Consider the following 10,319-nt stretch of genomic DNA (forward strand, 5'->3'; position numbering starts at 1 on the left):
TGTCACCCCGAAACATTCCTGTAGATATCATCTTTCAGGTCGATGCGGCCCTTAAAGGCATAGGACACATCCAAGCAGACGTTGCGAGAGCTGAAATATCCACTATTCCTAAGAATGCTAAGAAATGTTGATTTAAAGCTTTCGTGACTGCAGTAATTCATATTCTTAGCTCTTTCGGTAAAGTCACATTGAAGGGAAACAATAAAATAATAAAATATATATAAAACAAGAAAAAAATTCTCACGACGTTTCGACCATAACACAAACCATCGTCATCAGGTGTGTCGGTTTGCATACATTTATTTATTTTTAAACGGTGTATTTTAAACGGTGTTCTTTGTAAGCCATCTGGCTACCATGAGAGATTCGTTCATGAGGCTATCCACATATACAAGCACAGAGACAATTTCAACCGAGAAAATGGATTCTGGCTTAGCAATCATTGGAAAGATTTGATAAACCATTTCAGGTCTTAATTGATTGTTCACGCTTACAGTGGCTTTCAGACAGCATACATTAATTTTTCGTCTCCCCCCTCCTCTTTTCAGAACATAGATGGACTAGTCCTTCTAAATAAACTGCCAAATCGCTGCACGTGGCGCTGACGTTTTTTATAAATATATAAATGCACCGTTTAAAAATAAATAAATTTATGCAAACCGACACACCCTGATGACGACCGTTTGTGTTATGGTCGAAACGTGAGAATTTTTTTTATTGTTTTATATATATTTTATTACTTTATTGTTTCCCTTCAACGTGACTTTACCGAAAGAGCTAAGAATAATGCTAAGAAACCCATTAGCAACACAAGCAAAAATGAACGCTCTGAACTCGCGAATTTAAAAACCAGAAGTGATATAGTCATCCTCTCAGCCGACAAAGGCAACGCTACTGTAATTATGGATAAAGATTCGTACAACAACAAAATCCAGAACCTACTCAACGATGGAAGTTACTCAAACATTAAAAATGACCCTACTAATAGCCTAACTATAAAAACCAACAAGATCATCACAAGTTCGACCTCCCTAATCGAACCAACTAAACGTCCCTCCTTAAAACCTTCTGCTGCAAGACCCCCTAGATTCTATGGTCTCCCCAAGATTCATAAAGAAGGCACTCCACTACAACCCATCGTATCCACGATCAACTCCCCTACCTATAAGCTAGCATGTTTTCTGTCAGATACCTTGCTACCTTTCACTGGCAAGACCTCAGCAGTACTTAACTCAGCTCATTTGGTCTCTATGGTCAAAGACGTTGTACTGTCCCCTGACGATATCCTTGTCAAGCTTTGATGTGGTCTCCCTGTTCACCAAGGTCCCGGTACCTGATACCATTGAAATAATTGAAAATTTGGTCCAACATGGACTAGACCCCGATACACCTGCGCTGATTAGACACTGCCTCACCAATACCTACCTACTTTACTTGGAATGGCAGCTTCTACAAACAAAATCAGGGTATCCCCATGGGTTCTCCATTATCACCAGTGATAGCCAATGTTTTCATGGAGAAATTTGAATCAGACGCCATCCAGACTTCCACCCTCAGACCTTCCCTGTGGAAGAGATATGTGGATGACACTTTCGTCATTTGGCCACATGGCCTCCCAGCTTTGAACCTTTTCCTACACCACATCAATTCTAGACATCCCGCCATCAAATTCACCATGGAAGTGGAGAAAGATGGCAAGCTACCATTCTTGGATGTTCTGTTTGAGAGGAGACCTGATGGCTCACTGGGGCATTCGGTCTACAGGAAACCCACCCACACAGATTCCTACTTGAAACCTGATTCCCACCACCACCCAGCTCAAAATAATTATCTCATCAAAACGTTATACCACAGGGCACATTGCATTTCGGACCAACACCACCTGACCAGTGAATTAAAACATGTACACCTGGCCCTCAAGAGAAACGGATACTCTGACCATACCATCCGCCAAGCTGTTTCTCCCTCCATACAGAAACAACCACTTGATACTCCGGTCAAAACCATCACTCTACCATATATAGCAGGCGTTACTAAAAAGATCTCCAAAATTCCAAACAAACACAAGATCCTGGTCCGGTTCAATACAGTGCACAAAATCCGTGACCTGATCCCATCCGTGAAGGATGTCGTTCCTGACTTACAGTACCCCGCGGTTTACAAATTGAGCTGCACTTGTGGTGATTGCTATATCGGGGAGACGAAGCGACATGTCTGACAGAATTCGCGAGCACAAATCAGATTTGAAACACGGCAGAACGAATTATTCTGCCGTAGCTGACCACTGTTACAATGCTGTGGGTGATCACGATGTAGTTTTCTCCGATACCAAGGTTCTCTGCAAACCCACGGGTTTTTATCAGAGATTTGTCCACGAGGCAATTCAGATTTACAAACACAGACACAATTTCAACCAAGAGGATGGTTTCAAATTAAGCAATCATTGGAAAGATGTTCTAAAACACTCACTCCACTCACTCACTCCACTCACTCACTCCACTCACTCACTCCATCCACTCACTCACTCCACTCACTCACTCCATCCACTCACTCACTCCATCCACTCACTCCACTCACTCACTCCACTCACTCACTCCACTCCACTCACTCACTCCACTCACTCACTCTACTCCCCCCCCCCCGCTGCTGGTCCATCATGGCCCATGCACCTCCTACGTACATCATGCTCATTTTTATGCTAATTCCTTGGCCAAGCGTTTTGCTTCCACACAGCTTAAATGACGCGACCTGGGCTTGGCTGTTTTCACTCCAACGCTGTCCTAATGACAGCTCGGTCCCTTCACCTGAAGGCAACTTGTGTTGTGGTCGAAACGTCGTGATTTTTGTTATTTTCTTTTTTACCTACGTGACTTTACCGAATTGAACCAAAGAGTATGGATCCTTGCAGTCACGAAAGCTTCAAATCTAGAAAAAAAGCATTACTACAGATAATACATAGGAAGGCCTTTATCTAGCAGTACAGCAAGTGGGTCTGTGAATTCCATCTGGTTGCAGAACTGTGAGTGTTATTCTCTCATGTGCAAGGTGGAGTTTCTCCCGGTACTCCAGTTCCCTCCCACACAAAGCCAAACACCTGTTTCATGGAAATAGTCAGCCGTCCCAGGGCAGGCTTAAAAAAATTAGTCTTGGGATGCCAGTGATGTTATCGCAGATAGATGGACAACATTGTTATTATCATATTTGAAATTCTCTCTCTCTGCTAAGAGCACTCTTTCCCTCTCCTCCACACAAAAAGCTGAGACAAAGAACCCCTAATAGCCATACAGGCTCTAGAGTCAAGTGCTCTTTGGGAAAATGGCTCAGCCTATTTCTTATCTCGTAACACCCATGTCCCCAAAATGCAGCTCTCCCTTGAGCGCCGTCTTTAGCAAATACACTCGGCTCCACATTCTCCTTTACTGCATCAATCCATCTCTTTTCCAGCCTGTGTGATGTCCGTTTATAACCCTCTATCTGCCCCAACATAAGCTACTTGAGCATGTGGAGGCTGGGTATGTTGGCTAGATGACCCAGTCAACTCAAGTATTGCCCGTTGGAAGAGCTCATGTGATGTGAGCTCACAATCCAGCCTGGTTAAACCCAGGATGGATGGGCATAAGTAGGAGAGGGGGACGATGCCAACCCCAACTGCAAGCGATGATGAAATTATTTATTACAACTTTCATCAGCTGGCTGAAACCAGGCCACTGTCGGTTTTAATGGGGTCCGAGATGGACACCCACCACCAGAGTGGAAGACTCTCAAGCGCATCTTCCTGTGACCAAGCCACCATTACCTGACTCCCGATAATGGGAGGTGAGCCCACCGTTACTTGAGATTCGCAGCTTCCCACACCGCATTCATTGTTTTATTCAAAAGAAGAGCCACTCCCTGTTTTGCAGTTTCCAATCCCATGTTTAGGACTGTCCATGCCTCAGTGGTTGGTACTATGCAACCTACGACTAAAATGGACATCCAGAACGCAATGAGAAGAGGCACTCGAGAACAAGGAGACGAGGAAGTATGAAGAGGAAATCTTCAGCAGAATCAGGGGGGAAAAATTTTAAAACCTTAGTATAGCAGGGAGAGAGATCGCGGAGACACGGACTTTGGAGACAACTCGGTGTTTATTTACCAGCTTCACATTCCCTATTGCCATACTAAAACTGAAGGGCCTTTGCTATTGATGCCCGTAGGGTCTGGAATGCTATTGCCAATAAACTGCAACTTGAATCACTACCTATGAGATCTTCACTCAAAACTGCTCTAGAGGAGTTGTACAACCCTAGCTGCCACTGCTATTCAGTGGCCTAAAATATGGCTCTAGATTTTGGTGTTATAATTAATTTATGTAGTTTATTGTAAAAAATTCGGTCACAGTCCCTATGATCACTGTTACATTGGATTTATGGGTTTTATTTTGGTGATTTCGAAAAGGTTTTTTTTTGTTTTGGCCATGTTTTTGTTTATTGTAGTACGGAGTTGACTGATGGCCTTAATCTTAGTTGTCTTGTGGTTGTTGTTATTTTGACTTGCATCCCACTGGGATTTTTGCGCACAGCGTTGGTGTACGGTGCTATTTCAGGAATATTTTGATATTTTTTTCCTGTATTTTTTGTTTGCACAGTCACATAATCACTTTAAGACGTTTTCTTGTTCATGTTTTTTGTTTGTTGCGGTTGCACCCGATTCAAGAGCCGAATGGCTCACAGGGCTATACCAAATAAATGAACTATGAACTTATTATTGGTACTTACAACACACACGGCGTCGCTAGGCAACCGAGCGCGAGGAAAGGGGGGGGGTAGAGATGGTGTTTCTTCATTTGAGTTTAGAAAAAAGTTGATTTGCAACTTGCAGCAACAAAAACATCATCGTCAACATAATGACTCATTCCTATTGGATTCCAGTTATGGTGGTTGCTTTGGTGACGGTGGTTACTACGATGATTGCTGTGGTGATGGTGGTTTGCTGCTAGAGTGAATGTGGTTTCTATGCTGTGATTGCAACTATGTTGATGGTGATTGCTGTATTGTAGTTGCCATATTGGTGGCTGTGGTGATGGTGGTTGTTGCTAGACTGATTGTGGTTGCTACGCTATGGTTGCTGACAGTGATGGTGGTAACTACGGTGATTACTGTGGTGATGGTGGTTGCTGCTATGGCGATGGAAGTTGCTATAATCATGGCGGTCTCTATGGTGACCATCGCGGTGATGTTGGTTGCCACGATTGCTACGGCGGTTGCCGTGGAGATGCACGCAGTGGTCCTGGCAGTGGGGCAGATCCAGGAGCTCTTGGGCGAAAGACTCCTGGGTGCGAGTCCAGGACAAGACGCGAGACTCTCCGCTGGAGAACTCCGCCTTGAGAGATTCACAGTTACGCGATCAGAGCTGCCTCAACGCATCCAGGGGGTCCTGAGAGAGACACGGAGACTCGGGGACTCGCACAGAGACGCATGCAAAGACTCGCAAATAAACTCACCTCATGATTCACAGACTCGCACAGAGACACGGAGGCTTACACAGAGACTCACAGAGACTCAGCTTCACGAGCAGCGCTGCCATTCGCTCACAACTCGCCCACCCGCTCACCCACTCACCCTCACACTCACCCACCAGCCAGTTACCCATTCACCACCCAGCCATTCACCTACCCCTTCACCACCCACCCACTCAACCGCCCGCTCACCCACTCGCTCACCCAGCCGCTCATCCACTCGCTCACCCAGCCACTCACTACCTAACCGCTCACCCCCTAACCCACCCACCACTCATCCACCTACCCGCTCACCCACTCACCACTGGCTCACCAACTCGCTCGCCGATTTGCTCACCACTCACTCGTCCACCCATTCACTCGCTCACCCACGCTCTCAACCACTCACCCACTCACCATCCACCCATTCCTTCATTCAGTCACACACTCACCACCCACCCACTCACCAACCCATCCGCTCACCTACCCAACTGCTCACCCACCCACCCGCTCACCCACCCACCCGCTCACTCGCCCACTCACCCGCTCACTCACCCACCCTCTCACACACCTGCCATCTGCTTATCCACCCACCTGCTCACCCACCCGCTCACTCGCTCACTCACCCACCTACTCACACACTCACCATCTGCTTACCCACCCGCTCACCCACTCACTCACACTCTCACCCACCCGCCTGCCCACCCGCCCACCAACCATACCCGCTTACCAACCCAAGTGCTCAACCACCCACCTGCTCACTCACCCACCCACTCACACACCTGCCACCCGCTCAACCACCCATTCGCTCACCCACTCACTCACACACCCACCCAACCACTCACCACCCACCCACTCACCACCCACCTGCTCACCCACCCATCCATACACATTCACCCGCTCACTCACCCGCTCTTGGGAGGATAGACTTTTAGTTAGTAAAACATCTGTAAACAAATCAGGATTACTTGTTTTACAGATGATAAAATAGATCAGTAGACAGGGGCTGTATGCGTTTCTACGTTGTAATTTATATTCTGCACAAAGGCGACTCCACAGCAGCTGTGGCGAGGCAAGGCCGGCGATCACGAGAGCCAGATGACAGCAGATAACTCGAGAGAAGCACGCGTTATCGTCTAGCTGTGGGTGTGCTCAACTGCGCGTGTTTGTGGCTAAATGCGAGAATGTGGATCAGTGTGTTATTAAATTACGAGGCTGCAATAAGATCCTTGTATGTATGTCGACCTTCTGTTGCACCGTGCTTAGCCAACCGTGATAATCGGACATTACTCAATTGTATTTTACATCGAGCAATCAGCACCCCTACGTGCAGAGCAAAGCCGCTTGCAGGTGAAATGCTGAGTCGCCTTCTTATTGTGCAAAAAAAAAAGTTGCCACTGGGGGTGCCCTTTAGAAGTGCAAAGGGGATTGCATTCCTCGCAAACCACGTGGCCCAGCTTTGCCCTTGAAAGGCAGTCGCGCCATGCAGGCGTCCCAGTGTCAGCGCTGTCACCACCGTCACCACCATCACCATCGTCACCACCGTCACTATCATCACCACCCACACCATTGTTACCACCGTCACCACTTTCAGCATCGTTACCACTGTCACCAACGTCACCACCCACACCATCGTTACCACCATCACCCTCCAGGTGTAGGATTCACGGCATTTAAAGGGACAGGGAGTCATCTTAGATGAAAAACCATACATAGGTGTGCAGCATGCATGCACCCACCCTCTCCAACTTATCTAGACCAACAGCTCAGAAAAACTGAATTTGTGACCAAGTTGTCGTTTAGACCGGCGGTCCCCAACCTTTTTGGCACCAGGGACCAGTTTCGTGGAATAATTTTTTTTCACGGACTGGGGGGGGGGGGGGTCATCATTGGGCCTTTCCCCCTTTTCAAAGAAGCTCTCCAACGACGTTTCTTTTTTGCTCATTTTGGCGAGGGTTAGCTTGTGGGCTTTACACCAAAACTGTGACTGAGACAAGTGCACAGTGCGGGAGAGAGGCGTGGACGGAAGTGGTAAATACAATAGGCAGGCCACGCGCAGACTATAATAAGTTACGGATTCCGACTTCTCATAAGGAGCGTGCAACCTAGATCCCTGGCATGCGCAGTTGACAGTAGGGTTCGCGCTCCTATGAGAATCTAATGCCGCCGCTGATCTGACAGGAGGCGGATCTCAGACGGTAATGCAAGCGATGGGGAGCGGCTGTAAATACAGATGAAGCTTCGCTCGCTCGCCCACCGCTCGCCTCCTGCTGTGCGGCCCGGTTCCTAACAGGCCACGGACCGGTACCGGTCTGCGGCCCGGGGGTTGGGGACCCCTGGTTTAGACCACAGACTCAAAGCGTTGAGAACACGTGGCCGTCCCAGCAACAGGCAGCAGTGAGACAAAGACAACTGTGGACCGGTTTCATCTAATTAGGACTCATTAGTGCAGGACGGTAATCGATAATTTCTCTTGTCATATGCCTCTGGCAGCCCCATATATGGAGATGACCTTTACACTATGGTGACCCCATACACAGTTGTCTAAAGGTAACAGTAATCAAATCTGTAAATGATGATAAAACCAATCACAACAAATATAAATTATGCAGGCTGGAAACAATAGATTTCACAATTGTATCAGTGAAAATAGTATACTTGTTTTTTTTACGGTAAAGTCACGTTTACACGTTCAGATACAAAAACACTCCGCATGTACCCTCCCCGAGCGAATCTAAGTAATTAAAATAAAACAAAAACAGCACCATGCATTACTTCTCTACTTTGTAGTCGCGAAAGTCTAGTGTGACAAGTCTTGATCAAATCGTGTTTATGCATATACACGTGCCTGAGTAAACATTTTAACGATGATAATCCTCTACAATTGAAAAAAACATCGCATTAAGAAGATCTGTGTGTGGGAATATTTACAAGGCCTAAAAGTTGCACAGCGCATACGACTTAGGGGTCTACAGCTGTACGCACTGCCGTGCAGTTGAAATCCTTTAAATTGTGAGAAAAAATCACACGCGGACCGAGTTATTTATGGTTGGCGCACTGCTTTATGAACCACATATGTATTAGACAGTCACCCACAGAAGTGGATATAACAGAGCTACCTCTAATTACAAATGTAATTTTCTTCTTGATTTCCCTGCATCTGCCCTCATTCCCCTCCACCAAATAAAAAATTATTCTGCACGAGTTATTTTCAATCTCCCCTTTAATTCTCACACTTTGCCTCTCCTCCAACTCCAATGGCTTCTCGTTCACTACCGCTGTCTTTTAAAATACCTGTCGCTGGTCTTTAAACCTCTCCATGGACTTGCCCTACATAATTTTGCCTCTTTCATCTCCTTCCATGTCCTCTCTCGTCCTCTTTGTTCCCAATCTTCTGTCTCTGTCCCTCCTCTTTGTGCCAAACCTCATTTATGGTCCATCTACTTAACCTTCTTCCATTCCTCCCATAAATCCCCACCTCTTCTCCATTGCCCATTCTCTACCTCTTCTCTCCCCTTAAGCCTCCACTCCTTCTCGTCCCTACTCTTCTCCGATCCCATTACTGTCTATCGCTGTCACTTATTCCTCAAACTTTGTACACCCCTGCCATCTAAATCATTCCATTCTGTCACCGTCTTGTGCTTGTTATGTCAAGAGAGAAGGCACTCTATAAATATACACCAAAGCCACCACCGCCACCACCGTCACCACCGCCACCAAGAAAAGGAACAGATTTATTTGTTGGGTCTGGAAGTGGCCAAAGTGCAAGTCGGCCATGAAAAAAATTTACATTTAAAATTACACCGCCACTAATTAAAACATTAAACACAAACACAAAGGTTGTCTGTATAATCTTAACGGACTCTTGAGGCAAGTGCTTTTATCGAGCAACTATGAAAGCTAGCATGGTACACAATGGGGAAGGTGGCCAGCACCATGCCTGGCCGCCTTTATCTCCCGAGTAGTGATGTTTACACACCGCACCAGGTACTCATTGGAGGCTGAGTCGATCTCGGGTTAGCCCAAAACCACTTTAGTTCATCGGTACCGGTGTTGCCAAGTTCATCGCGCAATACGCGAAACACTATACAATTACCGGATAATACGCATACCCACACAGGCGTATGCATGTGTGGGTGGGTTATTTATACAGCAGTATGCAGCATGGCAGTCAGTCGGCACCTTCCGCAATGCACGTTTGTTATTCATGAGGGTGCACATCCTGATGTATTCATTGGCTGATCACCCGAAGCCACCGTGTGAGCTGAGAGTTTCTCGATCTTACCGGGTACTCGATAGAGCTGAGAAATGCACTGCGGTCAATACTCAGTCATCATTTAGACGTAGAGACCCAGAGATGAAGAGAATCCCTAGCAGCCCGTACATATTAATGGATAGCAGTGATGGTCCCAGCTGCTGACTTGTACACCAGGGGTGAAGAATTGAGACAAGGCTGTGGTCCCAAGATAATTTCACTCCTTCCATTTGTTTTGTATTGAGTGGCATCCTGACGGGCACGACACGGTTCAGACGCGGCCACCAGCTCAAAAAACACGTACAGAACAAACCCTGCGCAGAGAAGCATGCAGAGACGCGTGCTCGAAATCACACCAAGACAGAGGAACGCGCAGATGAGAGAACATACACAGAGGTAAGATCCCTCCTCATGTTGACCATGATGAGAAGGAAAGAGCAACATGCAGATGAAAACGTTTCTGGAAGTGACGATGGCTGATGATCAAGAGTAACTTGGAGGGGAGGAGGTGGGAAGCTCATGCACAGGAGGCGCTGGGGCCGATTGTCACAGCGCAGGCGTCACGAGAAGTGACGTTGGTTTGGGGAG

The sequence above is a fragment of the Petromyzon marinus genome, assembly GCF_048934315.1.
Source record: "Petromyzon marinus isolate PM22_M1 ecotype Great Lakes invasive population chromosome 84 unlocalized genomic scaffold, UKy_Petmar_22M1.pri1.0 chr84_unloc.3, whole genome shotgun sequence".
In the NCBI taxonomy this organism is placed as follows: Eukaryota; Metazoa; Chordata; class Hyperoartia; order Petromyzontiformes; family Petromyzontidae; genus Petromyzon; species Petromyzon marinus.